Source organism: Amblyomma maculatum, unplaced genomic scaffold (assembly GCF_055883805.1).
Source record: "Amblyomma maculatum isolate TAMU_Amacu unplaced genomic scaffold, ASM5588380v1 scaffold_19, whole genome shotgun sequence".
In the NCBI taxonomy this organism is placed as follows: Eukaryota; Metazoa; Arthropoda; class Arachnida; order Ixodida; family Ixodidae; genus Amblyomma; species Amblyomma maculatum.
The window spans coordinates 454,394-477,212 of NW_028146744.1; the positions used below are offsets into that span (position 1 = coordinate 454,394).

General features: G+C 44.1%; 1 protein-coding gene across 7 annotated transcripts in view; it reads left to right on the plus strand.

Annotated features, from left to right (window-relative positions):
* LOC146171553 (uncharacterized) overlaps positions 1 to 22,819 on the plus strand; it is a 576,153-nt gene that overhangs the window by 332,403 nt on the left and 220,931 nt on the right. For all 7 annotated transcript variants that reach the window (XR_014702811.1, XR_014702814.1, XR_014702815.1 and 4 more), the window contains one exon: positions 3,701 to 3,789. The gene's annotated coding sequence lies outside the window, so the exon portion shown is untranslated. The remainder of the gene's footprint in view (positions 1 to 3,700; positions 3,790 to 22,819) is intronic.

Here is a 22,819-nt window from a genome sequence, read left to right on the forward strand (position 1 = left end):
TAGCGACAGGTCTTTTATTGCCAGAAGCTGCTTTTGTAAACTCTTTGATCGGACGCCACACACGATGCGGTCTCTGATCATTCTTTCCAGCACAGACAAAAAATTGCAGTTCTGTGCTATTTGTCGTATATTGACAATAAATTCCTGCATGGATTCTTCTTCTTTCTGATAGCGGTAGAAGAACTTAAAACTTTCTGCTATTTCGTTTGGTGTAGGATCATAGTAGCTGTTCAAGGTCTCGAATACCTTGTCGTAGCTCAACGAACTTGTTTTTGCTTGCGCTACTTTACTGCATAAAACTTGAACGGTCTTTGTCCCAAGGCGGCTACTAGTAAAGCCCTCTTCATTGCATCAGCTGAGATTTCTTTGGCCTCAAAGTACGCTTCTACTTTCACCAGGTAAGCTTGCCACTTATCGTCTTCCTCATCGAAGTCTGGTAGCTTGTGACCCATGTCTGGCGCTGTCCTGGGCCCGATATCCTTGCTTCAGCCTCGTCGCCACTGTTGGAAAGGCGCAGTGAATGGGAACGCCACTGTTGGAAAGGCGTAGTCAATGGGAACGCCGCTCCCGAGTGATGCATCCGACAGCGTAGCCAGGCCAAAAGTCCGACGGTTTATTTCCAGATCAAGGGGTATTATATAGTCTGAGGGGTGAGCCGAAAGAAGCAAAGAAAGAATGAAAAGGCTGGTGCCGTTGCCGGTTCATAGATGGTGATAGCATCGATTGGTGCCGTTGCCGGTTCATAGATGGCGATAGCACAGTGGCTGTTCTATTCTCTCTCAAACGAAGCTTACAGACAGATCCTACTCTACACCTGAACAAAACTAAATTACCGGTGAAGAACGAACACAAATTTCTAGGCGTAACTTTTGACAAAAAACTCACCTTTCTTCCTCATATAAATGTCCTGAAGAAAAAGGCTTCCAAATCTCTAAACATACTAAAGGTTCTTTCCCGTAAACACTGGGGCGCTGACAGGACATGCCTTAAACACATTTACAGATCTGTCGTACGCTCCTCCTTAGACTATGGCTGCATAGTGTATGGGTCAGCTAGACCATCATACTTAAAAAAACTAGACCAGGTACATAACAAAGGACTTCGACTCTCATGTGGAGCATACCGAACTTTTCCTATATCCAGTCTGCTTGTGGAAACGAATGGACCTCCTCTTGAAATCAGAAGAACGTCACTTACATGTGCCCATATAATTAAAATCAGATCTCTGCCAAAGCATATCTGCTATTCCCTAGTAACTAAATGCCCTTCTAGAACACTATTCGCCAACAAACCCAATGCAGCGAGAGCACTGCTCCTAAGATTTGAGCAAATGTGTCAAGAGGTTGAGCTACCGGATTGTTTACCTAGTATTGCCAAAAGACCTAACCCTCTGCCTCCTTGGTACCTGGTCCCTGCAGTTTGCAACCTCTCACTTACACAGTTCCAAAAAACAATAACCCCACAAGAGCTCATCATACAAGAATTCCTTCAGCTGAAAGAAAACTACAGTAGCTCCACAGACGTTTACACGGATGGCTCGAAAACAGATCATTATGTCGGAAGCGCAGTTGTTCAAAGTGAATGGGAAAAAATAAGACTTCCACAGTGCGCGTCCATCTTTACTGCTGAATGCTATGCTGTGTCTGTTGCCATAGAGAAAATAATAAAAGAAAACCTCAGGAGAAGCATTGTTTACACAGATTTCCTAAGTATAGTCACAGTCCTTCACACAAGAAACGCAGTTATACCAATTCTGGGAAACATCATACACAGCATAGCAACACTTACAGATGAAGGACGAAGCATAAAAATTTGCTGGGTTCCCAGTCATGCAGGAATTCAAGGTAATGAAAAAGCAGATATGTGCACTGCCAAAGCTTGAGACAAGAAAATAAAAGAAGTGCAGGTACCATCTCAAGACTGCATGAAATTGATACAAAGTAAGCTGATACAAAAATGGCAGTCGACTTGGAACACTGAAACAAATAACAAAATACACCTCATAAAGCCTGTAATAGAAGAGTGGAAATCGAGCACCCACCTTGAACGTTCCAAAGTATCTATATGCTGTCTTCGCATAAGACACACACATTTAACACAGCTTCATTTTAACTAAACAGGATAAGCCCCTGTGTGATTCACGCGGACACGAGCTAACAGTCACCCACATTTTAATCTCATGCAGACAACTTGAACAACTAAGAAAAAAACATTTTACGCAGTTTTACAAATAACACATTCCTCTTCATCCAGCGTTGCTTTTAGGTGAAAATTCGCTCTTTGATTTGCCCTGGGTTTTCAGGTTTTTAATAGAAGCAAGCGTTCTAAACAGAATGTAAGCTTAAATTACATAAATGCAACACTCTTAACCTTGAAGTTGGCGCATGATAGCCTAAGCTGCCTATGCGCCACTAAACCCAACACAGCAACAACAAAACATGGCCTCCAAGAGAGCATTAATTGTGTTTCAACTGTAGGTGGTTAATCATTACATAACGCAATAGCTTTTGATCTGCTGATTTCTCCTTCACTTTAACAAAGTTATTTGTAAATGCAACTGTCGCCTTCTCTTCAAAGAGCCCAGCCGGCAGCACAGCAAAACCCCCTTGTTTGTCCATTTGATGTAATCGAAGATTATTCCGCTCAAAAAATGTCACCACTTCTGCAGTACAACCATGCACATGCTGCCAAGTGCTGACTGGGGAGAGCATGCAGAGGGGCCAACACAGGAGATTCATCGGTAGCGTTGAAGTACTCTGACGGCGAACATTTTGGCGAACAACTCTGTGTTTGCATCCTAGCCGTCTTCACTGGTGATGTCTTTAGAGTACTTTGGGGTGGCTCTGATGTGTGAATGAATCCACGAGTCATCCAATGCCCATCATACGACAAGGATACATAGATAGAAAACTGGTGAACTCTCGCGCATTGCACTTCCACTTCCGTAGCGGAGCGCGCCGTGGCAGGTGTCAGGTTTTCCTTTATGGTGTTCTTCCATGTTTTTGTTGTTGTCCACGCGAGAAATTTTTATCAGTGAAGGTACTGAAAAACTTTTATTGGGTCTAGTATTTTGCATAGTGGACGCAGCCAGAATGTTCGCAGCTAAAACATTTATTTGTTTTTCTTCAACACGCAGCATACTCCATACTGATCTCTTGTCCTAGCAGTTATCACACGTCTTGAAAAGCATAACAGTGAGGTCGTATTCTCGATCGCCCCAAACGGTTCTTACTCTACTTCCAAACGTGTTGCACTTTTTGTCTCAGCTCTTTTTGCAGACCACCACTATCGTACCTAGCTGTTTTCACATTCAACAGGCGGTTGAGCAACTCATTGCAAACCAACGCAAAGCTCGTCGGGATTAAGCAGATGGTCAGTGACATCGCTGGGGACTAAGTTGGCCTTACGTTTCATTGCCGGTGTTAATTCCAAATCCCACAGTTTCATGTCAGCTCTAGTCTTTTCATTTTCCATATCAAAAGGCATCAAAAGTGTTGTATCATGACGGGTCCGACCACAATGCAACTTTTCTTACTTGATGGGCCCGCTTGCCTAATTGGTCCCGTTTCCTTGACGCTGTCACTTGGCACAGGAATATGCTTTTCCTCTGTGTCTCACAACACAAATGCACATTTATAACATTACCGATCAATGACGTTTTGCTATACTTATGCAGCGTCACATGCTTTCTCGTCGGCAGCACATTGTTGCGGAATCTCCAGTGTCCAAGGCCGAAGGTACTAGACAAGATGGCATCCTGGGGCACGACGTCGACTTGTGCAGCAGATGGTGAGAGATGCAGGATTCCTTTCAGTATAGTGTGGCAGGCAGTGAATAGGAACATGTGCTTGTTTTCTTTTGCTATCTATCGAGCCAATGATTCAAACTATACACTGGAGCATGTAATTTGAAACGAAGATGTACTCTTCCAAACGAGACGAAGACCGCAGCTAACGTGCGCAGGGAACGGAAAGCATACGTTATATTATGACAATGGGCTATTTTAGTGTAAACACTGACTTAAAGTTAGTTTCCCGAGTTCCTATAAATTCATATTACACCTGAAATATTTACAGAGTTTAGAAACCTGATAGTTTTAAAATTTGAATTGTGGTTTTTATTGCACCCTCGAGACCAGTGTGCCCCTAAATTTATGTGTTTCAATGAGTTTTTCAAGCACACGAAAAGAAATTTCAACATATACCTAAGATGAGATTTTAGGAAGTGAAAGATTGGAAGATGCAATTATGGCACTTTGCAGTTTCATGAAGCTTCAAGCCATGCTGTCCCATTCACTTGCTACGCGAGAAACGTCACGAAGCAATTGTACATTTGGCTGCCTGCAGGCATGTTCGTGCACGATCCCTGATTGGTTCTTCAATGGTTAGTCTGCACCTCTGGGCAACGGACGTGCATGACACGAAAGCATGCTATATTATTTTGCTAGGTTCCTAGTCGCATTGGCATACGAGGAAAGAGGGAGCAGAAGTGTGTCGCACAAGCGAGAACAATAGAAATAAAATGTGAACTTGCCATTGCATGAAATTGGTAAGTAGCACACTAAGATCTTATTGGCAGCTTTCTTGGGAAAATGAAGGAAAAGCTGCATAACACTTTAGAATGGATATTGTGCTGCCATAATGAACATTTTATCAAGGTCGTTTTATTTGTTTTACATGTAGGTCATATACACATCCCCCATAGTTTCTTGTGAACAAAAAATACAAAGAGGACAAGCTGTCGGGCTAGTTGGTTTTTCATAGTTATTGCAGCGCGTAGCCGGACAAGGACGAAGACGGAGGAACACGTAAGATGCAGAGGCACTGAACTGCGACTTTATTTTTGGAAATCAGCCAACCATGTCATATATATAACAGAGAAACGCCCACTAGAGGAACAAAATCTACACGTGGCGAAAACAGGTGCAACAAAATCAAACAGGAGTATAAAAAATCGATAAATCTAAATGCTTAACACACGATTGACATGGTACAGTGACATAACATGATAATAGTAGCCGTAGGGAAAGTGCGTGAAAAATTAACAAAAATTCCCAGTCCTTAACAAGCAACAATGGCTAAAAAAGGTGGATGCGCAGAAAACATTTTTTATATTAGAACTTGTTTAAAAAACCGCAGAGAAACTTATGAGATGGACAAAAAATAATAAGTAAATTAAACATGAAAAAAGAAGAGAGAGAGATGCAAATGTTGAAACAAAATTGAAAGCCAACAATTAACACTGCAAAACAAAAAAACAACAATGAATTAAACAATATGACGGACTGCAATTCAAAATGTATAAAACGAAGGCATGTAAAGAGTACAAATAAAATCAAAGATAAAATCAAGCACAATCAGAGAGAAAAGCAATTTCTTTGTTCGAAAGGAAAACTGAGGATGTGCTGACGCATTGATCCTTGTGCTTAGCAATCAAAGCGACTTCCACTATTTCGCGTGTAAGCTTGTTATGGGATCGGTTTAGAAGGGTCGTTTTCTGAAAGACAGGGGAGCATTTTCTATTGCGGTCACATTTGCGACAATGTACTGGCAGGTTTTTGTATGATGACCCTGAAAAATCATTGCTATGCTCCATTAAAGATGAATAATACATTGGCCAGTTTGGCTGATGTATGCTTTGCCACAAGATAGAGGGATGGAGTATACAAGCCCTTCTGCGCATGTTACGGCGGGATTCTTGTGCCTTGTGGTGCAGCCATTATCTCTCTTTGTCGTTTTGTTGACCATGCGACAAAGTCTTGATAGGCGGTGCGGGGCTGAAAAGACCACGTGAACGCCTGCCTTCTTACCAATCTTCTTGAGATTATGAGAAATCTTGTGGATATAAGGTATTATTGCTACCTTATTTCGCTGTTGGACTTCAGCTGAAGGGCCTGTCATCTTCATTTTGTAGTTCTTTAACATTTTTCTAGCGACAGAAGAGAGAAGTTTCTGCGGGAATCCCGACTGCGTCTGCCTGCACACTTGAGCTGAAAAGCTATCCTGAAATTTATGCTTGCATGACTTCGTCAAGGCGTTACTAAAACCAGATTGCACAATATTCCTTTTAACCAACTTTGAATGAGCAATACCATAAGCTAAAATGGGTTTCTTGCTTCTTGGTTCGAACGCCCAGCAAACATGATTAGGAGTGAAAAAAAAGTCTTAGCTCGAGAAAACGAGTGGAATTCTTGTCTGGCACTTCGTGGGTCTGCTCAAATGGCGCCATTGTGTTCGCAAACACGGTCAGAACTTGAGATACCGGACTTAAAATGGTTTCATTATTGCAACCTAAGATAACTAAGTAATCATCTACGAACCGGAAGATCTTTAAATGCATGAGTTATCAAAGCTTTCATTAAGAGCTCTGTCATGCATGCAGAGGTAAAGGTCACTGAGAACTGGGGCAATGCATGATCCTGTACAGATCCCCTGCCTTTGTATAAAACGAGACCCATTCCAATCTGCAAGGTTGATTTGAGGTAAACCGACAACAATTCCAAAAAACCATCAACACTAATGCCGCACTTATTCTGAAAAGCCACGGCGCCATATTTGGACAGCCATTACTGTTGATGGTTTTTTGGAATTGTTGTCGGTTTACCTCAAATCAACCTTTGCAGATTGGAATAGGTCTCTTTTTATACAAAGGCAGGGGATCTGTATAGGATCATGCATTGCCCCAGTTCTCAGTGACCTTTACCTTGGCATGCATGACAGAGCTCTTAATGAAAGCTTTGATAACTCATGCATTTTAAAGATCTTCCAGTTCGTAGATGATTACTTAGTTATCTTAGGTTGCAATAATGAAACCATTTTAAGTCGGGTACCTCAAGTTCTGACCGTGTTTGCGAACACAATGGCGCCACTTGAGCTGACCCACGAAGTGCCAGACAATAATTCCATTTGTTTTCTCGAGCTAAGACTTATTTTCACTCCTAATCATGTTTGCTGGGCGGTCGAACCAAGAAGCAAGAAACCCATTTTAGCTTATGGTATTGCTCATTCAAAGTTGGTTAAAAGGAATATTGTGCAATCTGGTTTTAGTAATGCCTTGACGAAGTCACGCAAGCATAAATTTCAGGATAGCTTTTCAGCTCCAGTGTGCAGGCTGACGCAGTCGGGATTCCCGCAGAAACTTCTTTCTTCTGTCGCTAGAAAAATGTTAAAGAACTACAAAATGAAGATGACAGGCCCTTCAGCTGAAGTCCAACAGCGAAATAAGGTAGCAATAATACCTTATATCCACAAGATTTCTCATAATCTCAAGAAGATTGGTAAGAAGGCAGGCGTTCACGTGGTCTTTTCAGCCCCGCACCGCCTATCAAGACTTTGTCGCATGGTCAACAAAACGACAAAGAGAGATAATGGCTGCACCACAAGGCACAAGAATCCCGCCGTAACATGCGCAGAAGGGCTTGTATACTCCATCCCTCTATCTTGTGGCAAAGCATACATCAGCGAAACTGGCCAATGTATTATTCATCTTTAATGGAGCATAGCAATGATTTTTCAGGGTCATCGTCCAAAAACCTGCCAGTGCATTGTCGCACAGGCGACCGCAATAGAAAATGCTCCCCTTTCTTTCAGAAAACGACCATTCTAAACCGATCCCATAACAAGCTTACACGCGAAATAGTGGAAGCTTCTTTGATTGCTAAGCACAAGGATGAATGCGTCAGCACATCCTCAGTTTTCATTTCGAACAAAGAAATTGCTTTTCTCTCTGATTGTGCTTGATTTTATCTTTGATTTTATTTGCACTCTTTACATGCCTTCGTTTTATACATTTTGAATTGCAGTCAGGCATATTGTTTAATTCATTGTTGGTTTTTTGTTTTGCAGTGTCAATTGGTTGGCTTTCAATTTTGTTTCGACATTTGCATCTCTCTCTCTTCTTTTTTAATGTTTAACTTATTATTTTTTGTCCATCTCATAAGTTTCTCTGCGGTTTTTTAAACAAGTTCTAATATAAAAAATGTTTTCTGCGCATCCACCTTTTTTAGCCTTTGTTGGTTGTTAAGGACTGGGAATTTTTGTTGCTTTTTCACGCACTTTCACTATGGCCACTATTATCATGTTATGTCACTGTATCATGTCAATCATATGTTAGGCATTTAGATCATCATCATCATCAGCCTGACTCTACCCACTGCAGGGCGAAGGCCTCTTCCATATTTCTCCACTTAACCCGGTTGTGTGCTAGCTGCATCCACTTGACCCCTGCGAACTTCTTAATCTCATCCGCCCACCTAACTTTCTGCCGCCCCCTGCTACGCTTTCCTTCCCTTGGAATCCAGTTTGTTACCCTACGCGACCATCGGTTATCCTCTCGTCGCACTACATGTCCTGCCCATGTCCATTTCTTCTTAATGTCCGCTAGAATGTCGGTAACTTGAGTTATTTCTCTGACCCACTCTGCACGCTTCCTATCTCTTAATGTTACCCCTACCATTTTTTGTTCCATAGCCCTCTGGGTTGTCCTCAACTTAAGTAGAACTTTCTTGGTTAGCCTCCACGTTTCAGCCCCATAGGTGAGTACAGGTAAGATGCAGCTGTTGTATACTTTCCTCTTGAGCGATACCGGTAAGCTGCTAGACATAATCTGCGAGTGCTTGTAAAATGTGCTCCATCCCAATCTTATTCTTCTTGTTATTTCCTTTTCATGGTCCGGATCTGCGGTTACTACCTGTCCTAAGTAGACATATTCGCCTACTACTTCCAGTACTTTGCTACCTAATGTAAACTGCTGTTCCTTCCCGAGCCTCTTGAACATTACCTTAGTCTTCTGCATATAGATTTTCAAGCCTACCTTTCTACTTTTCCTGTTTAGGTCATCAATCATTATTTGTAGTTCATCTCCCGAGTTGCTTAGCAAGGCAATGTCATCAGAAAATCGCAGATTACTGAGGTATTCTCCATCTACCCTTATCCCTAACTGCTCCCCTTCCAAGTCTCTGAATACTTCCTCTAAGCAAGCTGTGAATAGTACTGGGGAGATTGTGTCTCCTTGCCTAACACCTTTCTTTATGGGAATTTTGTTACTTTGTGCAGAACTATGGTTGCTGTGCAGCCACTATATATATCTTCCAGCACTTTCACGTACGGCTCGTCTACCCCCTGATTTCGCAATGCTTGCATCACCGCCGAGGTTTCAACTGAGTCAAATGCTATGTATAAGGGCTGGTTATATTCCGAGCATTTTTCTATCACCTGATTGATGGTATGGATATGATCGATAGTAGAGTACAGTTTCCGAAACCCTGCTTGATCCTTTGCTTGATTGACGTCTAAGGTTGTTCTGATTCTATTAGCGATTACCTTCAGTTCAGTTCAGGCGTTCAGTCGTGTCTGACTCTTCGTGACCCTATGGACCATGTCACGCCACGCTTTCCGGTCTCTCACTATCTTCTTAACATCACATAGCTTCATCTGCAATGCCTCGAGAATGCCGTCTAACCATCGCGTTCGCTGCCTACCCCTTGTCCGGCGACCCTCAACCTTTCCCAACGTCAAATCTTTCTCCAGCGACTCCTCTCTTCTCATCAGATGACCAAAGTAGCTGAGCTTTAACTTTAGAATTTGACCCTCCAATGAGCAGTCAGGGTTTATGGTCGACAATATCGACTGATTTGATCTTCTGGCAGTCCAAGGAACTCTTAAGAGTCTTCGCCAGCACCACAATTCAAACGCGTCAATTCTTCGGCGGTCAGCCTTTTTCACAGGCCAACTCTCGCATCCATACATCACAACTGGAAAGACCATAGCACGGGTTATACGGATCTTGGTTGGCAGACTAATGTCTCTGCTCTTTACTAGGCGGTCAAGGCTAACCATTGCTCTCTTTCCCAGAAGCAGGTGTCTCCTAATTTCATGGCTGCAGTCTCCTTCCGAGGTAATCTTGGCGCCCAAGAAGAGAAAATCTGTCACAGCCTCCACTTCTTGTCCATTGATACTCCAGGACTTGATAGGGCAAGGCGCCATGATCTTCGTCTTTTTAATGTTCAGTTTAAGCCCAAACTTCTCACTCTCTTCTCGTACGAGCATCAGAAGTCTCTTGAGTTCCACTTCACTTTCTGCCATTAAAGTGGTATCATCCGCATATCTTAGTAAATACCTTATACGTAACAGACAGTAAGCTGATTGGTCTGTAATTTTTATGGTCCTTAGAGTCCTCTTTCTTATGAATGAGGATAATGTTTGCATTCTTCCATGGTTCCGGTACCGTTGATGACATCAGGCACTGCGTATACAAGGTGGCCAGTTTTTCTAACACGATATCCCCCCGTCCTTCAGCAAATCCGTAGTTATCTGCATTTAGATACATCGATTTTTATACTCGTGTTTGTCCCATGAATTTGAACGAGCCCTCCGCTCCTTTGGCATTGCACATTCCACTACATCCATCAATCATCCCCAGTGCAATGGCCTCGTGGAGCGTGTTAACCGCACCATCACGGATATACTCGCCTCCTTCGTGGCTCCGTCCCACAGAAACTGAGATCGTTTTCTTTCTGCGGCAGCTTTTGCACTCAACACTGCGAGGCAAGAAAACTGCCATGCATGTTGACAAGTTTGGTTTCAGTGCGACACATCACATAAGCTGCAAAATTTGTCCTTCAGTCATCTTATTGAAGAACTTGTAATGTGTTATATAATGTTGCGGGACCCTGTGCCCGCCTAGAGATAGACACAGAACAGAGGACACCAGGCGAACACCACTTGCCCCAGCGCTCTTCTTTTGTTCTCTAACCCTCGCGCTGGCGCCGCGCGCTTGTCTCGCGCTCGTCATGCGCCTCTTCCTTTTCTGGCGCAGCGCTCCTCGGCGTGCACCGTAACATCTTTCTACCGGGGGGGGGGGGGGGGAGTTTCAGTGAGCTGTTGCAGGTGCTCCACTTATGGGGCGGCGTTTCGTGGGGAAGGCAGTGAGGCAGCTGGCGACGACAGTAGTGGTGATGACCCGGTATCTAAGTCGGAGTCAATGCTGGCGCTGTTGACATATTGCTTCATGTTTACACATGCTCCGTGAAAATGTGGTGCACACTGCATCGTCCATGCTCGGGGAGGTCTCCGAGGCGGTATGTCATGGGGCCGAGCCGTTCAACGACACGGTAAGGGCCGCAGTATCGGGGCATCAGCTTCGTGGCAGGGCCAGTCGTGCGGACGGTGCGGCGAACGATGACCAAGTCACCAGACCGGAAGGTGGGAAGTGGTGGTGATGCTGCATTGGCCACTCTCACACGTACATGAGCCGTGAGAAGGTTGCGCTGAGCGTCGAGGCGGGCGTAACAAAGTCGTTGGGCGGAGTCAATTGGTGACGTAGTCTATTGGCGAAGGCCCAACTGCGCGTTGAGAGGGATGTAGGGTGTTCTGCCATAGACGACTGAGGACGGCGTGAGTCATCTAGGCCGACAGATCTGTTGGCTTTACACCATAGTTTTATGGAAACGGGCTGTTGTCTTTGATAAGGCTGCTCATGAATTCCCAGTTCTGCTTTTATGTAATGCAGCTCTTTTTGATAAAAACAACTCTAGAATGGCTTTACACATCTCTCTAAACATGATGATTTAGGCTGGTACAAGACAAATGTTCTGGTACCTGGGTACCAATGGTATGACATCGCACTCTTTTTGTTAAGGAGGCAAGTTGCCAACACGTCTTGTCAACATTGGGCTGTAATGGGTGCACTGGACCAGGCTCTGCACCGATGTTTCTCCTGGTAATGTCTAAGGTTGCTGCATAAGTTCTGGTGCAGTCTCCTTCACTGCAGTGAAACCGTCATCTTCATCAACTGTAATATCTTAAGAAGAACATTCTGCATGTGCCATAAGCGGTGGCTACACCTGGATAAAGAAGTTGCGTGACTGGTTTTGGAAGGGAACTTTATTGCGATAACAATATGTGCATACACTGTTTCGACCGATAGCTATATAAGCTAGTGGCCAGTCTGATAAAAAAATTACTTGTAGTTCAGCCGCAGAGCGCAAAAGGCTGAAAAGGTAAACTTCATATACACGTTTGCAAGATACACACCACAAAACACACAAAAAACCAAGCACACTTGGAGCAGACCAGGAGCAAAATATTGAGTGGCTAAAATACAAACATAGCTGCACAAATGGTAAACAAGGTAAATCGCTGCGCAACCTTACGGCTGCCTGGTCTGCTCCAGAGTGATAGTCCCCCCAGGCTTGTTCGACGTTATATAGGAGCCATGCCGTCTACCGTCAATGTCCCTTCAGGAAAAGCACAGGCGTTTTTCGTGGAAAATCTGCGGTGCTCGTTGCATTTGTGTAACACAGGATGACCACGCGAGCTAGGCATTACGTCCTGGTCGTCAGCGCAGATGACCGATCTTCAATGTTCGGCGGGAACTCTTTTACTGTCGCTGAAAAGGCTATCATCCACATCTGCACTTCTGAAATCACGTTGGATAGTCTGTCGTCAGCAGCATCAGTCCGTTTCCAGATCCGCCACTAGCAAAGATGGGGCTACACGAGGAATGGAGTCCATTCGTGAATAAGCCAAGGGAAGCACCAATATGGGGCTATAGAAATTGGCTTTAAAAATATAAAACTGAAATGAGAAGACATTTTTAGGAGTGCACAAATGGAAATAGTCGCCTTTGTCAGTATTGTCATGCTGATGGTTTTTACGTGCAAGATCATGCATTGAAACCTGCTTACCCTGTTACATATAAGCAGATCAGAATATATGAGAGCATTGAGTGGACACTAGGAAGATGTAAAAGAGAGAAGAATGTAGTTGAATTTTTTGTTGTTCCAGGCTCCATCTTGAACAAGAACTGCTCATACAGTCTCATCATGCTAGACTGATGCTTTTTTCTTTGTGCAGTATATGATAATGCCTCTGTTCATCTAAGTGGCTTTTCTCATGGATCCATACCATGCAGTTTTTATAGGGTGCTGAACAAACTGTCCTGCAAATTCCTCAACATTTGGAGGAAATCAGAGACAAAGTGCAAGGAGTGATTTTTGTCCGCAGCTTAGGCTGACCACAACTTCCTGCTATTGAAATCGGGCATACGCTTACCGTGGGGGGGTGTCATTGACGCATGCCGGCTGAGGAATATAGTTTATATTGCACTTTTGCGTGAATTTTTTTTGCACTAAATTGCCATCTATGAAGTGGAAACTGCTGTTCATGACACAAGTTGAAGTTCAGATGCATATCGTTTTGAAATAAATCACATTAAAATGCTCGAACATGAACAAATTTCTCAATACCTACGTAAGAATAGGCACCTGACCGAACCACTTTCAAATAGCTCGGTCTGATCGCACATACTGTTAGAACTGCTGGCTGGTTTATTCATAGTTTGCCTTGCTCCTGGCGGCTGTCGTCCGAGGTGGCCATGATCCAGGCATAGTCTGCTTTCCATCTCTCCTTGTATGTGCAGTCTTTTCTTGGGTCTCGGATCCATCTGTGGGTCGTAGCAGGCGGCGACGTCTTGCCTCTGACGCAGTGCGTTTTATGGATCGATAACTGACTGGCTTCCTGTACAACGGGGCTGCTCGCTTTAGTGGTGACGCGTACTACATGCATCTCCGGCTCACACTTGCTCGTCACAACTGCATGCATTGAAAATCAGAAGTTTAATAACATGTTATACATGTCATTAAAATTACAAAAAATAATCATTATAAAATAGACAGGCACAAAATCAAGTACAATCAGCGTCTGATAACAGACTGTTTTTACTTTATTTTGGAATAGACCTGGGGTCCTAACAAAACATGGCCTCTCCCCGCAGGGGGCACCTGTTAAAGCAGGTGTTTGTGTTTTGTGCGACACCACGGACCCCGAGCACCCACGCTTAGCCGTGCGTGGCATCGTCGTGTCTGGGGAAAAGGGGATCCTAGTAGTTGAGCCGATGCCGAGTGTTTGAACCTTTAAGGCCCCTCGACGGAGGCAACACACCACTTTGGCCCACACTTCCCATAGACGGCACCTCCGGGCTGACTCACCCGGGGGAAACCGGCAGTCGCCTTTTCCTATCCTTCCCTTCATCTTTCACGTTCCTATCTTCTATCCTAGAACTCTCCTGTCCTCTACTCTCTTCTTGGTTTTTCCTTACTTTCAGGCGGCGAGGGTTAACCTTGTGTGGCTGACTACCCTGAGTTACGCCATATTAGGTTATAGTTACAGTGTACAGCTGACGTGGACAGGACTTGCCTGCCAATTCCTGCCCCTTCCCCTCGTTGGGCTCCATGGTGGGTGGCTGGCACCGCAGCCGAACATCATACAATATTTATGGCTTCTTGCTCCAAACTGATTGCCTTTCCAAGAAAGGGCGGACCAATGTATCAGCCCAGTTCTTTTCAGCGAAGCATGAAACTTGCCCTAAATATCATGTGATCCACAGTGAAAGCCCCGCCAAACAAGCTCGGCTAATATCCCCTTTTGCAGTATCTAGGTCTCTCACAACCATACTAGGCTCAGGATACAAAGTTAGTAAACTGGCTAGCGGGGATCTCCTGCTTGAGCTGCAAAGCAAACTCCAGTACAGCAACCTTCAGCAACTTGCTACATTTGGGAATAGCCCAATAACAGTCAGTGCTTGAACACAGTCCAAGGCGTGATATCAGAGGCTGACTTCCTGTCACTGACTGAAGATCTTCTAGAAGGTCTTTCCGAGCAGAATGTAATCGGTGTACACAGGATCAAAATCCGAAAGAACAACCAAGTAATTACCAACAAAGCACATAGTTCTGACTTTCAACTCTAGCAAACTCCCTGAATCCATTGAAGTCTGTTACATCAAAGTAGACATCCGGCCCTACATCCCAAACCCTAGGCTTTGTTTCAACTGCCAAAGATTCGGTCGTGGCTCCCAGAGCTGCCATGGCCGACAAACATGCGCAAAATGTGCCTCAACTGAACATAAATCTGACGAGTGTGAAGCTGCACCGCACTGCGCAAACTGTGCAGGTGAACACGCGGCATACTGACGGTCATGTCCTTCTCGAAAGAAGGAAAAGGACATCGTTACCATAAAAGTCAATGAAAACATAACGTTTAAAGAGGCACGACAGCCATATCTTGTTAAACGGCACTTTTTTGTTCACAGCCAAACCGAACTATTCCAATGTGGTGGAGCATAGGGGCAGCACACCACAACAGGATTTGGTCTCCGCCGAGGTTAAGCCTCAGGCAGGGCCATCCCTGCCCCAGGCAGAAGCAGTGAAAGCTGCCCTGCCATCGCAGAAACAGGGCACACTGGCCCCAGAGCCAACAGCCCAAAAGGCCTCCCCCAGAAGGGAAGCCTGCAACCAACACTCCTAACTCTCCCCAAACGTCCAAAGCCCCCGAGACAATGGACACAACCCCTTCCTCGTCCACGCTGCAGCGGCGGCATTACTCTCTGGAAAGATAACGGAGAGAAAAAACTCTTATAACAGGACCAGACAAACCTGAAACCTAAATTCAGGTACATTCCATAAAAAAAATGGCGTTCCTCATACACTGGAACTGTCGAGGTCTCATAAACAACTACAACGATATAAAAGGCATTTTACATTCATTTTCTCCTGTAGCCCTTTGCCTACAGGAAGCTAACTTAGGACCACACCAAAACATTTTAAAAGGACACGTCTTTCGCTGCGACCGAAAAGAATCAAATAGGCTATCTGGAGGTGTCGCTATTGTAGTGCAGAATGGAGTAGCAACACGTGAACTTAGCCTCAAAACCAAGTTCAAAGCTGTTGCTGTGTATCATTCATTATAAATCAATAACTTTATTTTCACTGTATCTCCAACCGCACCTAATTGTAACCCTTCATGATCTGGAAGAGCTTTTAGAACAACTGGCAAAACCATGTCTGGTTGGAGATTTTAATGCGCACTCCACTTTCTGGAGAAGCGATCAGACACACTAGAGGTCGTATATTAGAGGATTTTATATTATGCAATGATGTCTGCCTGCTAAATACAGGAAAGCATACATACTGCTCCCCAAGCACGGGGAAAATGAGCGTTTTAGATTTATCATTTAGCTCCCCATCAATTTTTAATGATCTTAAATGGGACGTCTTTGACAATCCTCTAGGAAGTGATCATTTGCCTGTCTTTATCAGCCTAACACCCTCACCCTCCATCACTCTAAACAAACCCAAGCGGTGGAAACCTTGAGAACTTGGCTCTATTCCTTTCTGAAGCCAGCCTGGAAAAGCGCTTTTCCGAAAAACTCAGTGTTGACGAGATAATTGAAAAATTTACGGCCTGCATCATTGACGCAGCACTTGTAGCTATACCAGAGTCTTCAGGAGTGGTACTGAAAAATCGCAGTCTGGTATTCTCAGGAGTGCAGAGATGCGAAGAAGAAACACAACAAAGCTTGGGGAACCTTTTGCAGGTACCTTACAAATGAAAACCTTGTAAAATTCAAACAGTCAAAAGCTAGGGCACGGTATGTCCGCCGAAACGCTGAGAAGGCTTCTTGTCAAAAATACATATCATCAATAAATAGCTCAATCACATAAAAAAAAATGTGGGAGCTTGTTCACAAACTGGATGGCAACTTCTCCCCATGCACAGTCCCTTTTCTAACACCTCCTGGCACCCAAACAAATTTACAGGAACAGGCAGATATTCTAGGCGATCATTTTTCTGCAATTTCAAGCTCGCTACACTACCCAAAATCTTTCATAACATACAAAAACAAGGCCAAAAAACAAGAACTGCCAACAAGTGGAAGTACAAATGAAGCATATAACAAGTTAATAACGCTGCAAGAAATGAACACGGTTCTATCTGCCGGCAAGAACACTGCACCTGGCCCAGATCAAATTCGCTATCAGATGCTTGCACATCTTTCTAACCGGCTTTAGAAGCACTTCTGAAATTTTTCAACAAAGTATGGGTATCCGGGAGTATTCCTGAGGCCTGGAAAAAAGCTATTATTGTGCCTTTCCTGAAACCAGGAAAGCCACCAACGGCCCCCAGCAGTTATATACCCATAGCTCTCACAAGTTGCTTTGCAAAGCCTTTTGAAAGTGTTCTTAATACCAGATTAGCCTTTGTCCTTCATACCCGAGAACTTCTAGACATTCACCAATGTGGGTTCAAAACAGCATGTTCTACCACGGACCATCTAGTCTGCCTTGAAAACACTGTTCGTGAAGCATTTATTCACGAACAGCACTGCCTTGCAGTCTTCTTTGATATGGAAAAGGCTTATGACACTACATGGCGATTTGGCATCCTCCGTGACCTAGCAGATTTAAGCATACGTGGTAGGATGTTAAACTGTCTAAAGGACTTGTCAAATCGCTGATTCCGTGTGCGCTTGGGCTCAAGCTTTTCAAAGAACTTTGTACAGGAGAATGGCGTACCACAGGGATGCGTCTTATGCACAACTCTATAGTAAAAATGAATTCCATAAGCACAGTTATCCCGAAATCCATAATGTATTCAGCTTATGTTGACGATCTACAGATTGCATACACATCCTCTAACGTATCTACATGTGAGAGACAGGTGCAGTTGACCATAAATAAACTAGCAGCATGGGCAGACACAAACGGATTTCAGTTTTCTCCTCAAAAAACAGTGGCTGTCCTATTCTCTCTCAAACGAGGCTTACAAACAGATCGTACACTACACCTGAACAAAACGAAATTACCGGTGAACAACGAACACAAATTTCTAGGCGTAACTTTTGACAAAAAACTCACCTTTCTTCCTCATATAAATGTCCTGATGAAAAAGGCTTCCAAATCTCTAAACATACTAAAAGTACTAAAGTACATACTAAAACATACCATAAGCTAAAATTGGTTTCTTGTTCCTTGGTTCGAACGACCAGCAAACATGATTAGGAGTGAAAAAAGTATTAGCTCGAGAAAACGAATGGAATTCTTGTCTGGCACTTCGTGGGTCAGCTCATGTGGCGCCATTGTGTTCGCAAACACGGTCAGAACTTGAGGTACCCGACTTAAAATGGTTTCATTATTGCAATCTAAGATAACTAAGTAATCATCTACGAACCGGAAGATCTTTAAAACGCATGAGTTCTCAAAGCTTTCATTAAGAGCTCTGTCATACATGCCGAGGTAAAGGTCACTGAGAACTGGGGCAATGCATGATTCTATACAGATCCCCTGCATTTGTATAAAACGAGACCCATTCCAATCTGCAAAGGTTGATTTGAGGTAAACCGACAACAATTCCAAAAAGCCATCAACAGTAATGGCTGTCCAAAAATGGCGCCGTGGCTTTTCAGAATAAGTGTGGCATTACTGATGATGGTTTTTGGAATTGTCGGTTTACCTCAAATCAACCTTTGAAGGTTAGAATAGGTCTCGTTTTATACAAAGGCAGGGGATCCGTATAGGATCATGCATTGCCCCAGTTCTCAGTGACCTTTACCTCGGCATGCATGACTGAGCTCTAATGAAAGCTTTGATAACTCATGCGTTTTAAATATCTTCCGTTTTGTAGATGATTACTTAGTTATCTTAGATTGCAATAATGAAACCATTTTAATTCGGGTACCTCAAGTTCTGACGGTGTTTACGAACACAATGGAGCCACTTGAGCTGACCCACGAAGTGCCAGACAAGAATTCCATTCGTTTTCTCGAGCTAAGACATTTTTTTCACTCCTAATCATGTTTGCTGGGTGTTCGAACCAAGGAGCAAGAAACCCATTGTAGCTTATGGTTCTGCTCATTCAAAGTTGGTTAAAAGGAATATTGTGCAATCTGGTTTTAGTAACGCCTTGACGAAGTCATGTAAGCGCAAACTTCAGGATAGTTTTTCAGCTCAAGTGTGCAGGCTGACGCAGTCGGGATAGCCGCAAACTTCTTTCTTCTGTCGCTAGAAAAATGTTAAGGAACTACGAAATGAAGATGATAGGCCCTTCAGCTGAAGTCCAACAGTGAAATTAGGTACCAATAATACATTATATCCACAAGATTTCTCATAATCTCAAGAAGATTGGTAAGAAGGCAGGCGTTCACGTGGTCTTTTCAGCCCCGCACCGCCTATCAAGACTGTTGCATGGTCAACAAAACGACAAAGAGATAATGGCTGCACCACAAGGCACAAGAAACCCGCCGTAACATGCGCAGAAGGGCTTGTATACTCCTCCCTCTATCTTGTGGCAAAGCATGCATCGGCCAAACCGGCCGATGTATTAATAAACCTTTAATGGAGCATAGCGATGGTTTTTCAGTGTCATCGTCCAAAAACCTGCCAGTGCATTGTCGCACATGCGACCGCAATAGAAAATGCTCCCGTCTCAGAAAACGACCATTGTAAACCGATCCCATAATAAGCTTACACGCGAAATAGTGGAAGCCGCTTTGATTTCTAAGCACAAGGATGAATGCGTCAGCACATCCTCAGTTTTCCTTTTGAACAAAGAAATTGCTTTTCTCTCTGATTGTGCTTGATTTTATCTTTGATTTTATTTGCACTCTTTACACGCCTTCGTTTTATACATTTCGAATTGCAGTCAGTCATATTGTTTAATTCGATGTTGGTTTCTTGTTTTGCAGTGTCGGTTGGCATTCAATTTTGTTTCAACATTTGCATCCCTCTCTCTTCTTTTTTAATGTTTAATTTACTTATTATTTTTTGTCCATCTCATAAATTTCTCTGCAGTTTTTTAAACAAGTTCTTATATAATACATTTTTTTCTGTGCATCCACCTTTTTTAGCCATGGTTGCTTGTTAAGGACTGAGAATTTTTGTTGCTTTTTCACGCACTTTCACTATGGCCACTATTATCATGTTATGTCACTGTATCATGTCAATCGTGTGTTAGGCATTTAATTTATCGATTTTTTATACTTGCGTTTGTTCCCTTGAATTTGAGCGAGCCCTCCGCTCCTTTGGCATTGCACATTCCACTAATCCGTCAATCATCCCCAGTGCAATGGCCTCGTGGAGCGTGTTAACCGCACCATCGCGAATATACTTGCCTCCTTCGTGGCTCCGTCCCACAAAAACTGAGATCGTTTTGTTTCTGCGGCAGCTTTTGCACTCAACACTGCAAGGCAAGAAAACTGCCATGCATGTTGACAAGTTTGGTTTCAGTGGGACACATCACATAAGCTGCAAAATTTGTCCTTCAGTCATTTTATTGAAGAACTTGTAATGCGTTATGTAATGTTGCGGGACCCTGTGCCCGCCAAGAGATAGACACAGAAGAACGGAGGACACCAGGCAAACACAACTTGCCCCGGCGCTCTTCTTTTGTTCTCTAACCCTCGCGCTGGCGCCGCACGCTTGTCTCGCGCTCGACCTGCGCCTCTCCCTTTTCTGGCGCAGCGCTCCTCGGCGGGCACCGTAACATCTTACAACGGGGGGGGGGGAGGGGGAGTTTCAGTGAGCTGCTGCAGGCGCTCCAATTATTGGTTGGCGTTTCGTGGGGAATGCAGTGAGGCAGCTGGCGACGACAGTAGTGGTGATGACCCGGTATCTAAGTCGGAGTCAATGCTGGCACTGTTGACATATTAATTCATGTTTACACATGCTCCGTGAAAATGTGGTGCACACCGCATCGTCTATGCTCGGGGAGGTCTTCGAGGCGGTATGTCACGGGGCCTAGCCGTTCAACGACACGGTAAGCGCCGCAGTATCGGGGCATGAGCTTCGTGTAAGGGACAGTCGTGCGGATGGTGCGGCGAACGAGGACCAAGTCACCCAACCGGAAGGTGAGAAGTGGTAGTGATGCTGCATTGGCCACTCTTACACGCGCATGAGCCGTGAGAAGGTTGCACTGAGCGTCGAGGTGGGCGTAACGAAGTCGTTGGGCAGAGTCAATAGGTGACGTAGTCTGACGGTCAAGGCCCAACTCGCGTCGAGAGGGATGTAGGGTGTTCTGCCATAGACGACTGAGAACGGCGTGAGTCATCTAGGCCGACAGATCTGTTGGCTTTACACCATAGTTTTATGGAAACGGGCTGTTGTCTTTGATAATGCTGCTCACGAATTCCCAGTTCTGCTTTTATGTAATGCAGCTCATTTTAATAAAAGCAACTCTAGAATGGCTTTACACATGTCTCTAAACATGGTGATTTAGGCTGGTACAAGACAAATGTTCTGGTACCTGGGTAGCAATGGTATGACATCGCACTCTTTTTGTTAAGGAGGCAAGTTGCCAACACGTCTTGTCAACATTGGGCTGTAATGGGTGCACTGGACCAGGCTCTGCACCGATGTTTCTCCTGGTGGTCTAAGGTTGCTGCGTAAGTTCTGGTGCAGCCTCCTTCACTGCAGTGAAACCGTCATCTTCATCAACTGTAATATCTTAAGAGGAACGTCCTGCATGTGCCACAAGCGGTGGTTACACCTGGATAAAGAAGTTGCGTGATTGGTTTTGGGAGGGAACTTTATTGCGATAACAATATGTGCACTGTTTCGGCCGATAGCTATATAAGCTAGTGGCCAGTCTGATAAAAAAATTACTTGTAGTTCAGCCGCAGAGCGCAAAAGGCTGGAAAGGTAATCTTCATATACACAGTAGGACTCGTTTGCAAGATACACACCACAGAACACTAAAAAAACAAACACAAAAAACCAAGCACACTTGGAGCAGACCAGGAGCTAGATATTGAGTTTCTAAAATACAAACAAAGCTGCCTGCACAAATGGTAAACAGAAGGTAAATCTCTGCTCAACCTTACGGCTGCCTGGTCTGCTCCAGAGTGATAGTTCCCCCAGGCTTGTTCGATGTTGTATAGGAGCCATGCCGTCTACCGTCAGTGTCCCTTCAGGAAAAGCGTAGCGTTTTTCGTGGAAAACCTGCGGTGCTCGTTGCATTTGTGTAACAAAGGATGACCACGCAAGCTAGGCATTACGTCCTGGTCGTCAGCGCAGATTATCGATCTTCAAAGATTGGCCAGCGGGAACTCTGTCGCTGACAAGGATATCTTCGACATCTTCATTTCTGAAATCACGTTAATAGTCTGTCGTCAGCAGCATCAGTTCGTTTCCAGATCCGCAACGAGCAAAGATGGTGCTACAGGAGGAATAGAGTCCATTCATGAAAGGCAAGCGAAGCACCAATATGGGGCTATAGAAGTTGGATTTAAAAATATAAAACTGAAAGGAGAAAACCTTTTTAGGAGTGCACAAATGGAAATCGTCGCCTTTGTCAGTATTGTCAAGCTGATGGTTTTTACGTGCAAGATCATGTATTGAAACCTGCTTAACCTGCTACATAAAAAGCAGATCAGAATATATGAGAGCATCGAGCGGACACTAGGAAGGTGTAAAAGAGAGAAAAATGTAGCTGAATTTTTTGTCGTTCCAGGCTTCGTCGTGAACAAGAACTGCTCATACAGTCTCATCATGCTAGAACGGTGCTTTTTCCTTTGTGCATTATATGATAATGCCTCTGTTGATCTAACTGGCATTTCTCATGGATCCATACCATGCAGTTTTTATAGGGGGCTGAACAAACTGTTCTGCACATTCCTCAACAAATGGAGGAAATGAGAGACAAAGTGCAAGGAGCAATTCTTGTCCGCAGCATAGGCTGACCACAACTTCCAGCTAGGAAAATTGGGCATACGCTTACCGCGGGGGGGGGGGGGGTGTCATTGACGCATGCCGCCTGAGAAATATAGTTTATACTGCACTTTTACGTGAATTGTTTTTGCACTAAATTGCCATCTATGAAGTGGAAACTGCTGTTCATGACGCAAGTTGAAGTTCAGATGCATATCGTTTTGAAATAAATCACATTAAAATGCTCGAACATGAACAAATTTCTCAATACCTATGTAGAATGGGCACCTGACCGAACCACCTTCAAATAGCTCGGTCTGATCGCACAAACTGCTAGAA